Genomic DNA, 13,056 nt, shown 5'->3' with positions numbered 1-13,056 from the left:
GCCTTCCCCAAACTGTTCCCACAAAGTTGGAATCATACAATTCAAAATGTCTTGGTATGCTGAAGCATTAAGATTTCCCTTCACTGGAACTAAGAGGCCTAAGCCAAACCCTGAAAACCAACCCCATTGCATTATCCCTCCACCAAACTTCAGGGTATGTTCACACGCCCGAAAAACCGGAAGCAGAACACCTCTATTGATTTCAAAGGTAAAAACAGCGTTCTGTTGCAACGGACCGTTTTTTTTATGCGGCCCTTTTGAAAAACGTCCGTTAAAAAGAAGAGCAGGTCACTTCTTGGGACGTTTTTGGAGCCGTTTTTCATTGACTCTATAGAAAACAGCTCCACAAACGGCTGCGAAAATCACGAGTGGCTTAAAAAACGTCTGAAAATCAGGAGCTATTTTCCCTTGAAAACAGCTTCGTATTTTCAGACGTTTTTAGTCTAGTGTGTGAACATAGCCTTACAGTTGGCACAATGCAGTCAGGCAGGTAACGCTCTCCTGGCATTCACCAGACTCGTCCATCACAAATAGAGAAAGGTGATTCATCACTCCACAGAACACGTCTCTTCTGCTCCAGAGTCCAGTGGCGGCTGCTTTACACCACTCCATCCGGCGCTGCTCGGCAATGGTAACCCATGTCATGAAGCTCCCGGGGCCCAGTGTTTGTGTGGATGTTAATGTCAGAGGAGGTTTGGGGCTCTGCAGTTATGGAGTCAGCAGACTTCTATACACCTCAGCACTCGCCGACCTGCTCTGTAACTTTACACGCAGTGGTTTCAGACGTAATTCAGGCGTTTTATACCTCGAATTACGCCTGAAAAAATGCCCCTAATACGCCTACAAACATCTGCCCATTGCTTTCAATGAGAATTACGATGTTCTGTTCCCACGAGCCTTTATTTTACGCTTCGCTGTCAAAAAACGGAGCGTAAAAAGAGACTCCGTAAAAAGTAGTAGCATGTCACTTCTTGAGGTGTTTTTTGGAGCTGATTTTCCATTGAACACTATGAAAAACACCTCAAAAAACATCTGAAAAGAAGCCTCAAAAGAAGCTCCAAATTTCATTCTCAGCTTCAAAAACGCCTGAAAATCAGAGGCCGTTTTCTCTGAAATCAGCTCCGTATTTTGCAGACGTTTTTTGTTAAGCGTGTGAACATACCCTGATATCACTCACAGTTGATCGTGGAATATCAAGAAAGAAATTTCACGATCTGTCTTGTTGCACGGTGGCATCCTATTACAGTACCACACTGGAATTCACCGAGCTCCTTGCATTGCCCCATTCTTTCACACACGTTTGTACGGCAGACTGCATGGCTTGGAGCTTGATTTTATACACCTGCGGCAATGGGACTGAATGAAACACCGGATTCAATGATCAACCCCTTCCCGACATTTGTCGTATGGATATGTCATGGAAAACCAGTGCTTCACGCAAAATTCCATATCCATACGACTAATGGATGGCACAGGCTCAGAAGCTGAGTCCTTGCCATCATCCCCGAGTGTCAGCTGTATGTTATAGCGGACACCCTGCTGTAACGGCAGGGACTGGAGCTAGCTCCGATCCCTGCCATTAACCCCTTAGATACAGCGATCACTGCATCTTAGTGTGAAAAATACTAGCCTAAACTGACGCATTTGCTAAAAAAGCGCTGATTTTATTTTGTTCCATCTTATTCAAGAAACTTTCAGAAGAAAACTGGACTGTCTAAAAATATGATAAACCCCTTGAGGGAAACCTTGTGGGGTCTACTTGTGTGAATGAAGTCATTTATGGGGTGTTTCTAATGTTTCAGCAGCATTAGGCCCCCCAGAAAACAGTATACGGCTATAAAATCAAATGCAAAATTCCTGGACCGAAAAGGCCAAAAAGCCTCCTTTTATGCCAAGCCCTGGCACATGCCCGCACAGTGAATAAGGCACACATATTTGGTATCCCCATGCACGGGAGAAGTGGAAGAATGTGAAAGATTAATTTTGTCCGTGGTCCATACCGTGTGTGAAAAATGCTAGCATAAACTGGCGCAATTGCTAAATTCTTGCATTTTTTTCCAATTTTACCCACTTTAGAGAAAAAAATAAAAATTATATATACTGACAAATGCCACTAAAACAAAGCCCTATCTGTCCTTTAAAAAGAGTGTAAAATTCAAAGATGAACTTTATTCACCTGCAGAGTTATAGTCATCTAAAGAAGCGCATAGCAAAATTGTGAAATTTGCTCTGGTCATTTAGCTGTAAAACAGCCTAGTCCTTAACCGGTTAATCACTGCTTTCCATAAGGACCTCAGTGAGGGACAGCTCCTCCATATGTGGGTCATGCAGCCGCCAGAGGCACCACAGCGCCAGCAATTGTCAGGGACCCAGGGATACATATTTATGGAGGGAGGTTGCGACACGGTACCATCTGGACACTATTTTAAACCTAGTCTCCTGAGTAAGGGTGGCCATAGATGCTTTGTGGGAGAAATATAAATTTTGGCCCCATTGCGTGTCTGTAAATTGTTTGTTCCCAAACTTTGCAGTATGGGGGGGGGGGGGGAGATGGTGTGAGCGCTGGGAGAGAAGTAGATTGAGGAGATAGTACATGTGGTAGGAGTATGAGAGGTGCACATACTTTCAAAGTCAGGGTGCGGTGTAGGTTTGCAAGTTTTTTCGTGGTACCATAAAGATGCTTTAGCTGACTGTACTCGTAGAGATGGTCGTCGGATGGAGTAGTATTTGGTAATATTGATGTTAGTGAAAGAACGGAGGAATGAGAACAGCCTTCTTGGCATATCCTGTGGATATGCCATAAATGGCTAAGATGGGAAAACCCCTTTACCTCACTTTTCTTATTAGGCCCTGTTCACACAGAGTTTTTTTTGCATGCAGAAAAAAATCTGCCTCAGAATTCCTTCAGGCACAATCCCTTCGTAGTCCGCGCCTCCATTTATAGTCAGTCCTGGCCTCTACACATGATTTTACTCTTAGGACATTCCAGCTGAATTCTTATGTGTATAACAACAGAGCTGGAGCCCTCTTAACAAGGAAAGTTAAACAATCTACTGGGAAAACAAGAATTGCTTATTTAAAGGGTACGGGAGGTCGGAATATAATAGACCAGCGTTTAAGAGCAGAACAATTACGCTCATATTATGCAGCTTTATATAAATTGTCCTCAGATTCTTCTACTTTTCAACCTTCCCAACAAGAGATCTCATCGTTCTTGGAATCAGTAAATCTGCCCACTATTAATGTGGATAATCTGAATTCCCCATCTGCCCCTATTACTGTTATGGAAGGTTCGAAGTCCATTTCTGCACTTAACCCCTTCCCTCTTTAGCCACTTTTGACCTTCCTGACAGAGCCTCATTTTTCAAATCTGACATGTGTCACTTTATGTGGTAATAACTCCGGAATGCTTTCACCTATCCAAGCGATTCTGAGATTGTTTTCTCGTGACACATTGGACTTTATGTTACTGGCAAAATTTGCTCGATATGTTCAGTATTTAATTGTGAAAAACACCAAAATTTAGCGAAAAATTGCAAAAATTAGCATTTTTCTCAATTTAAATGTATCTGCTTGTAAGACAGGCAGTTATAATACACAAAATTGTTGCTAATTAACATCCCCCATATGTCTACTTTAGATTGGCATCGTTTTTTGAACATCCTTTTATTTTTCTATGACCTCACAAGGCTTAGAACTTTAGCAGCAATTTCTCACATTTTCAAGAAAATTTCAAAAGGCTATTTTTACAGGGGCCAGTTCAGTTGTGAAGTGGTTTTGAGGGCCTTATATATTAGAAACCCCAAAAAAGTCACCCCATTTTAAAAACTTCACCCCTCAAAGTATTCAAAACAGCATTTAGAAAATGTCTTAACCCTTTAAACATTTCACAGGAATTAAAGCAAAGTAGAGGTGAAATTTACAAATTTCATATTTTTCTGCAGAAATACATTTTTAATACAATTTTTTTTATAACACAGAAGGTTTTACCAGAGAAATGCAACTCAATATTTGTTGCCCAGTTTTTGCAGTTTTAGGAAATATCCCACATGTGGCCGTAGCGTGCTACTGGACTGAAACACCGGCCTCAGAAGCAAAGGAGCACCTAGTGGATTTTGGGGCCTTATTTTTGTTAGAATATATTTTAGGCACCATGTCAGGTTTGAAGGGCTCTTGCGGTGCCAAAACAGTCAAAATCCCCCAAAAGTGACCCCATCTGGGAAACTAGACACCTCAAGGAAATTATCTAGGGGTGTAGTGAGCATTTTCACCGCACAGGTTTTTTACAGAAATTATTGGAAGTAGGCCGTGAAAATTAAAATCAACATTTCTTCAAAGAAAATGTAGGTTTAGCGATTTTTTTTCTCATTTCCACAAGGACTAAAGGAGAAAAAGCACCGCAAAATTTGTAAAGCAATTTCTCCCGAGTAAAACAATACCTCACATGTGGTAATAAACGGTTGTTTGGAGACAAGGCGTGGCTGAGAAGGGAAAGAGCGCCATTTGGCTTTTGGAGTTCACATTTAGCAGGAATGGTTTGCGGAGGCCATGTCACATTTACAAAGCCCCTGAGGGGACAAAACAGTGAAAACCCCAAACAAGTGACCCCATTTTGGAAACTATACCCCTTGAGGAAATTATCTAGGGGTATAGTGAGCATTTTGACCCCACAGGTTTTTTGCAGAAATTTTTGCAAGTAGGCTGTGAAAATGAAAATCTACATTTTTTCAAATAAAATGTAGGTTTAGCTAATTTTTTTTCATTTCCACAAGGACTAAAGGAGAAAAATCACCATAAAATTTGTAAAGAAATTTCTCCCGAGTAAAACAGTACCCCACATGTGGTAATAAACGGCTGTTTGGACACACGGCGAGGCTGAGAAGGGAAAGAGCGCCATTTGGCTTTTGGAACTCAAATTTAGCAGGAATGGTTTGCGGAGGCCATGTTACATTTACAAAGCCCCTGAGGGGACAAAACAGTGGAAACCCCCCACAAGTGACCCCATTTTGGAAACAACACCCATTGAGGAAATTATCTAGGGGTATAGTGAGCGATTTGACACCACAGTTTTTTTGCAGAAATTATTGGAAGTAGGCCCTGAAAATAATAATCTACATTTTTTCAAAGAAAATGTAGGTTTAGCTAATTTTTTCTCATTTCCAGAAGGACTAAAGGAGAAAAAGCACCACAAAATTTGTAAAGCAATTTCTCCCGAGTAAAACAATACCCCACATGTGGTAATAAACGGCTGTTTGGACACACGGCAGGGCTTAGAAGGGAAAGAGCACTATTTGACTTTTTGAGATCACATTTAGCAGGAATGATTTGCGGAGGCCAGGTCACATTTGCAAAGCCCCTGAGGGGACAAAACAATGAAAACGCCCAAAAAGGGACTCCATTTAGGAAACTACACCTCTTGAAGAATGCATCTAGGGGTGTAGTGAGCATTTTGACCCCACAGATGTTTCATAGAATTTATTAGAATTAGGCAGTGAAAATAAAAACAGTCCTTTTTCTTCAATAAGACGTAGCTTTAGCGCAAATTTTTTCATTTTCTCAACAAATAAAGGAAAAAAAGAACCCAACATTTGTAAAGCTATTTCTCCCGAGTACGGCAATACCCCATATGTGGTCATAAACTGCTGTTTGGGCAAACGGCAGGGCTCAGAAGGGAAGGACCGCCATTTGGAGTGCAGATGTTGCTGGATTGGTTTCTGGGCACCTGTGGGCCCAAAACAGTGGAAACCCCCCAGAAGTGACCCCATTTTGTAAACTACACCCCTCAATGCATTTACCAAGGGGTGTAGTAAGCATTTTAACCCTGCAGGTGTTTTGTAGAAATTAGTGTGCGCTCAATGTTGCAGAGTGAAAATGGGATTTTTTTCCATAGATATGCCAATATGTGGTGCCCGGCTTGTGCCACCATAACAAGACAGCTCTCTAATTATTATGCGGTGTTTCCCGGTTTTAGAAACACCCTACATGTGGCCCTAATCTTTTGTCTGGACATATGACAGGGCTCAGAAGTGAAGAGTACCATGCGGAGTGGAGGCCTAATTTGGCGATTTACAAAGTATTGGTTCACAACTGCAGAGGCTCAGATGTGAAATAATAAAAAGAAACCCCTGATAAGTGACCCCATTATGGAACTGCACCCCTCAAGGCATTTATTAAGGGGTGTAGTGAGCATTTTCACCCCACAGGTCTTTTCCATAAATGAATGCGCTGCGGATGGTGCAAATTAAAAATTTATATTTTTCCCTAGATATGCCATTCAGTGGGAAATATGTCATGCCCAGCTTATGACGCTGGAGACACACACCACAAAAATTGTTAAAAGGGTTCTCACGGGTATGACGGTGCCATATATGTTGAAGGAAACTGCTGTTTGGGCACGCTGTAGGGTTCAGGGCCGAGGGAGCACCATTTGGCTTTTGGAGAGCGGATTTTGCTTGGTACTATATTTGTTTGAGTATTGCTGGTGTTTTATAATGTGGGGGTACATGTAAGCGGGGCGGAGTATATAAGGGGCATAGTCAGGTGGTATAAAAAAATAAAAATAATCCATAGATGTGTGTTACGCTGTGAAGCAATCCTTTCTGCACAGGCCGGTGTCGCACTGATAAATGGTGTCATTTCTTATCCCCCTTTTGGTCCACACTCCGCGCCTTTGTAGTTTGGGGAATTTTGCTGGGAAAGTATTATCCTGGTATAATACGGGCACCGTCGCTTCCATCGGATATGATTGGGCCCTCCCTTCCTGGTTCCCTAATTTTAGGTCCTTGATAAATCGCCTCTTGAAACAGAAGAAATGTTCTCCTCGGGCACAACTGCATATTTTTTTATTTCCTGACTTATTGGAGCCATAACTAATTTTATTTTTCATAGACGTAGCGGTATGAGGGCTGGTTTGTTGCGGGACGAGCTGTAGTTATTATTGGTACCATTTTGGGGTACATGTGACTTTTTGATCACCTTTTATCCTATTTTTTGGGATGCCAGGTAAACCAAAAAACGCAATTCTGGCACAGCTTTTTTTGTTTTTTTTTTATACAGAGTTCACCACGCATTATAAACTACATGTTACCTTTATTCTGCGGGTCAGTACGATTCCGGCGATACCTCATTTATAGAACTTTTTTATGTTTTACAACTTTTTGCACAATAAAATTACTTTTGTAAAAAGAATGTATTTTTTCTGTCGCCAAGTTGTGAGAACCATAACGTTTTAATTTTTTTGTCGACGGAGTTGTATGAGGGCTTGTTTTTTGCGGGACGAGCTATAGTTTTTATAGGTACCATTTTTGGATACGTGCGACTTTTTGATCACTTTTTATTGTAATATTTGTAGGGCAAAGTGACTAAAAAACAGAAACTCTGGTAACGTTTTTTACGGGTTTTTTTTACGCTGTTCACCGCGTGCAATAAATAATATAATATTTTGATACCTCCGGTCGTTACGGTCGTGGCGATACCAAATACATATGGTTTATTATTATTTTTCAATAATAAAGGACTTGATAAGAGTAAAAGGGGGATTGTGTGTTATTTGATTACTTGAAACTTTTATTGTTTTCAAACTTTTATTTTTTGCACTTTTTTTTACACTTTTTTATACTTTTTTTACACTTTTTCTCAAGTCCCACTAGGGGACTTGAAGGTCCAACGGTCAGATTTTTTTTTTTCTAATACATTGCACTACCTATGTAGTGCAATGTATTAGATCTGTCAGTCATTCACTGACAGCAAGCCGTTTAGGCTTCGCCTCCCGGCGGGGCCTAAATCGGCTTCCGTAATGGCAGAGCAGGAGACCATTGTGTCTCCTGTTGCCATAACAGCAGTCGCCAGTCCCGATTGCCTGTCAGGGCTGGCGATCTGCTTGTAACCGCTACGATGCAGCAATCGCTTTCGATTGCTGCATCGAAGGGGTTAATGGCAGGGATCGGAGCTAGCTCCGGTTCCTGCCGTTACAGGTGGATGTCAGCTGTACAGTACAGCTGACTTCCACCGCTGATGACGCCGGATCAGCTCCTGACCCGGCGCCATCTTGCCGGCAGCTACGGAAGCCGATCAGGCTCCGCCGCCGGGCGGATCTTGACCGGCTTCGGTGCTAGGCAGACCGGGAGGCCAGTATTAGGCCTCCGGTTGCCATTGCAGCCACCGGAACCCCGGCAATTTCATTACTGGGGTTCCGATGAGCTGCAAACACCTTAAGTGCAGCGATCGCGTTTGAGCGCTGCACTTAAGGGGTTAATGGCGGGGATCGAAGCTAATTTCGGTCCCCGCCGTTACAGTCGGATGTCAGCTGTAAGATACAGCTGAGATCCGGTGATGATGGGACCGGCTCAGCTTCTGAGCCGGTGCCAAACGTTTGACGTACATGTACGGCAAGATGCGGGAAGTCAGTACTTTCCATGACGTACATGTACGTCAAATGTCGGGAAGGGGTTAAACCATTTAAAGCCCCTGGATCTGATGGGTTTACAAACGTTTACTATAAAAAAAAAAATGCACTGATGTATTGGCCCCACATTTAGCAGAGGTATTTAACAGAGCGGCAGAAGATGCTTTTGGCCACCATTGTTAGGGTATGTGCACACACACTAATTACGTCCGTAATTGATGGACGTATTTCGGCCGCAAGTCCCGGACCGAACACAGTGCAGGGAGCCGGGCTCCTAGCATCATAGTGATGTACGATGCTAGGAGTCCCTGCCTCGCTGCAGGACAACTGTCCCGTACTGTAATCATGTTTTCAGTACGGGACAGTAGATCCATGGAGAGGCAGGGACTCCTAGCGTCGTACATAACTATGATGCTAGGAGCCCGGCTCCCTGCACTGTGTTCGGTCCGGTACTTGCGGCCGAAAAACGTCCGTCATTTACGGACGTAATTAGTGTGTGTGCACATACCCTTACTCTTCCTAAACCTGGGAAGGACCCCGATACTCACACTAATTTTAGACCCATTTCCCTATTGAATATGAACGTGAAAATATTTGCTAAGGTGTTATCCGGAAGATTGCTTAATATCATACCAGATGTTATTTCTCCTGACCAAGTGGGGGTTGTTGCTGGTCGACAGGCCCCAGATGGCACTCAACGCTTTATCTATCTAATCCTGTGGGTGGAGCATAGTAAAACGCCCTCACTATTATTAGCTTTAGATGCCAAAAATGTGATGACTGTGGGACGTTTGCGACATGCCTCTTAGTCAGCAGGAATGGGGAAAATTTCCATCTTATATGATAACTTTGTCTTACGTTCTTTTCAAGATCGGACCTCCTCATATGATATTCCCAGAGCGGAGTTTTATAAATATTTGTGCATTCGTCATGCGCTCGCTTCCTTGGATGCCATTACTTCCCCGGCAAGCTCTGTTGTTCTACAGCAACAAACTTCCTAGGGCTAGAGGTATCTCCCTTTTACAATGTATTCACAACTTCTACACCTACTAATAAGCTATCGTTTATGTCTAAATGGGATGTAGATCTGGGCCTGGACTTGTCTTTTCAGACGTGGTTCAAGGCTTTATACTGGGTTTGGCGGGTATCTAAGAGCTCAATACACTGGGAAATGTCTAGGAAAATTGCTTTTCGTTGGTATCTTACCCCAATGAGGTTGGCTAAGATGTCTCCTTCTGCGGCCTCATTTACACGAACGTGATATACGTCCGTGCGACGCGCGTGCTTTTCACGCGGGTCGCACGGACCTATACAAGTCTATGGGGGCATGCAGACAGTCCGTGAGTTTTGCTCAGCGTGAGTGCGCTGAAAAAAACTCACGACATGTTCTAAATTTTTGCGTTTTTCGCGCATCACGCACCCATTGAAGTCAATGGGTGCGTGAAAACCACGAAGGTCGCACGGAAGCACTTCCGTGCGAACTGCGTGATTTGCACAAGAGCTGTCAAACTCTGAATGTAAACAGAAAAGCACCACGTGCTTTTCTGTTTACAAACATCCAAACGGAGTGTCTTAGAGATGAGCGAACCGAACTTCACCGGGTTCGGCCGAACTCGTTTTGACCGAACCCGGCAAAAAAAATTCCGGTACGCGACGTCAGGAGACAGTCACTGTCCAGGGTGCTGAAAGAGTTAAACTGGTTCAGCACCCTGGACAGTGACTTCCGATCACAATATACGTGAACGTGTAAAAAAAAAAAAAGTTCTGACTTACCGATAACTCCCGGCTTCTTCCTCCAGTCTGACCTCCCGGGATGACAATTCAGTCCAAGTGACAGCTGCAGCCAATCACAGGCCAAGCACAGGCTGCAGCCAATCACAGGCTGCAGTGGTCACATGGCCTGCCGCGTCATCCAGGGAGGTGGGGCCGGATGTCAAGAGAGGGACGCATCACCAAGGCAACGGCCGGGAGACCGGACTGGAGGAAGCAGGAAGTTCTTGGTAAGTATGAACGGCTTTTTTTATTCACAGGTTGCTGTATATTGTGATCGGAATTCACTGTCGAAGGTGCTGAAAGAGTTACTGTCGATCAGTTAACTCTTTCAGCACCCTGGACAGTGACTGACGTCGACTAGCCTCATCTCTATGATGGCGGCTGCGCGAAAATCACGCAGCCGCGCATGATACACTGATGACACACGGAGCTGTCAAGTGCCTTTTGCGCACGCAAAACGCTGCGTTTTTTTGCGTGCGCAAAACGCACACGCTCGTGTAAATGAGGCCTGCATCTGAGCTCTGCTGGAGAGGTTGTGGAGAAAGGGGTACGTACATGTGGTGGGAGTGTCCGATAGTTTACTCCCTTTGGTTAGATGCTTTTCGGCTTATTTCCCAAATCTTGAAGATCCAGATTACGGCTACACCCGGTTTAGCCTTATGTTTTCTGGGACTAGATCAAATCCCATGTCATGATCAGACTGTGCTTTTTCATATCCTTCTAGCTCAGAGTTTCCCAACCTTTTCAGGCTTGAGGCACCCCAGGGAAAAAAAAATGTCCTCAGGGCACCCCTACCAAAAATTGTTTACAAAATGACAAAAAATGGCTAAAAACAAACACTACACTCTGAGGCCTCATGCACACGACCGTATTTTTTCCCACCCGTAAATACTGGCGTAAATACGGGTCCGGTGTCACACGTATTCCACCCGTTTTGCACCAGTATTTACGAACCCGTGCTCGTAAATATGGGTCCGGTGTCACACGTATTCCACCCGTATTTACGAGCACGTTTTTGGCGGCAAAATAGCACTGCACTAATCGGCAGCCCCTTCTCTCTATCAGTGCAGGATAGAGAGAAGGGACAGCCTTTTCTGTAATAAAAGTTAAAGAAATTCATACTTACCCGGCCGTTGTCTTGGTGACGCATCCCTCTCTTCACATCCAGCCCGACATCCCTGGATGACGCGGCAGTCCATGTGACCGCTGCAGCCTGTGATTGACCTGTGATTGGCTGCAGCGGTCACATGGCCTGAAACGTCATCCAGGACGTCGGGCCGGATGTCGAGAGAGACGCGTCACCAAGGCAACGGGCGGGAGACCGGACTGGAGGAAGCAGGAAGTTGTCGGTAAGTATGAACGTCTTTTATTTTTATTTTTTACAGGTTTATACTGATCGGTAGTCACTGTCCAGGGTGCTGAAAGAGTTACTGCCGATCAGTTAACTCTTTCAGCTCCCTGGACAGTGACTATTTACTGACGTCGCTTAGCAACGCTGCCGTAATGACGGGTGCACACATGTAGCCACCCGTCATTACGAGAGCTCCATAGACTTCTATGGACTGTCCGTGCCGTTATTACGGCCTGAAATAGGACATGTTCTATCTTTTTCAACGGCACGGGCACCTTCCCGTGAGAAAACGGGAAGGCACCCGTCGCCAATAGAAGTCTATGAGCCCGTTATTAGGGGTCGTAATTACGACCCGTAATAACGGGAGTTTTTACGGTCGTGTGCATGAGGCCTTAGGGTATGTTCACAAAGCATTTTTTTGTAAAGCAGAAAAAAAAAATCTGCCTCAAAATTCCTTTAGGAATTTTGAGAGATTTTGAATTGACAGTGTTGACGCTTTTTGTTTTGTGTTTTTTTTTTTTTGCCCACATTTTTTTTAAGCCGTTGAAGCTAATGCCAAAAGCGCAGGGAAATAAAGCACCAAACGAGCGCTGCAGGTTTTTTCTGCCGCCCATTCATTTCAATGGGAGGTCAGAGGCGGAAACCACTCAAAGACCATCGTCCCCCCAATCGCAGTAAAATGACCATCAGCCCCCCCTCACAGTAAGGGTATGTGCACACGACCTCTTTTCAGACGTAATGGAGGAGATTTACACCTCCAGTAAAGTGACCATCAGCCCCCTCCTGTTATGTGACCATCAGCCCACTCCACTTATGTGACCATCAGCCCCCTCCAGCAAAATGACCGTTAGCCCCCCTGTAAAGTGACCATCAGCCCCTCTAGTAAAGTGACCATAACAGACAGAAAGTGTGTTTACTCCTGGGGAAGGAATAAATAAGGAGGTATAAGAGGGGAGAACTACAACTCCAAACATGTCCTGGCTGTAATTATGTGATATCAGAGGACATTACAGGGAAAAGGTATAAGAGGAGAGAACTAGAACTCTCAGCATGTCCAGGCTGTTATTATGGGATATCAGAGGATATTACACGGAGGAGGTATAAGAGGAGAGAACTACAACTCTCAGCATGTCCAGGCTGTTATTATGGAATATCAGAGGACATTACAGGGAGAAGGTATAAGAGGGGAGAACTACAACTCCCAGCATGTCCATGCAGTTATTAAGGGATATCAGAGGACATTACAGGGAGACGGTATAAGAGGAAAGAACTACAACTCTCAGCATGTCCAGGCTGTTATTATGGGATATCAGAGGACATTACAGGGAGGAGGTATAAGAGGAGAGAACTACAACTCCCAGCATATCCAGACTGTTATTATGGGATATCAGAGGACATTACAGGGAGGAGGTATAAGAGGAGAGAACTACAACTCCCAGCATATCCAGATTGTTATTATGGGATATCAGAGGACATTACAGGGAGGAGGTATAAGAGGAGAGAACTACAACTCCCAGCATGTCCAGGC

Source organism: Rhinoderma darwinii, chromosome 2 (assembly GCF_050947455.1).
Source record: "Rhinoderma darwinii isolate aRhiDar2 chromosome 2, aRhiDar2.hap1, whole genome shotgun sequence".
NCBI lineage: Eukaryota > Metazoa > Chordata > Amphibia > Anura > Rhinodermatidae > Rhinoderma > Rhinoderma darwinii.
The sequence above is the reverse complement of the archived record's forward strand: the minus strand, read 5'-3'. Positions refer to the sequence as shown.